Raw genomic sequence first — 1,199 nt, 5'->3', positions numbered from 1 at the left:
AAAATTCCCACAGCAGGGTTAGTTACACTGTGCCGCTGAATTCCCTTCGAGTTGATGTTTTGCAATTTTTTTCATTGCGCAGGGTTGGGGGAGAAGAAATCCATTTTGGAAAAAAAAAAAAAACGCATCGATGTGAGGAAGAAGTGCAACCGTTATGCGTGCCAACTTAGGAGCCGTACAGAAGTACCATATTGTGCATGTCTCCCAAAAAACGTAACTGTGCCGCCTGTCGCATCACTGCAGTTGTTTCCTATTTTACAAGGAGTCACTGAGCATATCCCCCCTGCGCGTTTGGAAGTCCTTCCTGTTTACATCCTTGCAGTTCCGCGACTTGGTAGTCTGTCACAGGTATGCTTTATTACCACCACCAGTCCAACCTGCGCGATAAGTTGATTTGCACACGGGTCACAAAAAAGGATGTGTTTATATGTGGGGTGGGTTTTCCTACAAGCCATACTTTTGCATGTATTTTTTTTGCCTTTTTATTAAAATCCATTTTGCGTTTGAAGTTCCTTTCCCTTTCGCAAAATTGACATGAATGAAGTGATCAGGAAGTTCGCTTCGTAATTTCCTTTTCATTTGGTGGGTGTGTCCTCCCCCGTTTTGCGTACGCTTCATATATATGTACACACCGGGGGTCCAGTAAAAATGAACGCTTTGTACGTTCCATGTTTTTTTTTCCTTACACGGTAAGCAGTAGAGGGCGCTCTTCTTCCCACTTTGTCACGTGGAAAAAAAGGGCGGGCGGACAAGCAAAAGGAAGAAATAAATCAGTGGGTCAGTTGGATAGTGGGTCAGTCGGTCAGTGGGTCTTTTGGTCAGTAGGCCATTTGGTCAGTGGGTCAACATCTTCCGAATGACCATAATGACACTAAGCGCGGAACAGCTTTGGTGTGCTTCCACAGAAGAGGTGGGTCAAAACGGGTTAGCCAAGTGGCCGTGATGAATTACACGTTCCGGTTGAGCAAAGTATATGCCGACCACGCGCAGAGCATAACGTGCGTAGTACATATGAGTATTAGGCAAGTTTTTTTTTTTCTTTTTTTCTATTTTTTCTTTTTTTTTTCTATTTTTTTTCTTTCTTTTTCCACTCCCTCCTTCCTTTGACTGTCGCGCGCAGGGATATACCATTTATGCTGCAATTTGGAAACATTTCCGGAAGGAGCTAAATGGAAAAAAAAAAAAAAAAAAAAAAGAAA

The sequence above is a fragment of the Plasmodium cynomolgi genome, chromosome 9, assembly GCF_000321355.1.
Source record: "Plasmodium cynomolgi strain B DNA, chromosome 9, whole genome shotgun sequence".
Taxonomy (NCBI): Eukaryota; Apicomplexa; class Aconoidasida; order Haemosporida; family Plasmodiidae; genus Plasmodium; species Plasmodium cynomolgi.
This window is presented reverse-complemented; position numbering follows the sequence as displayed.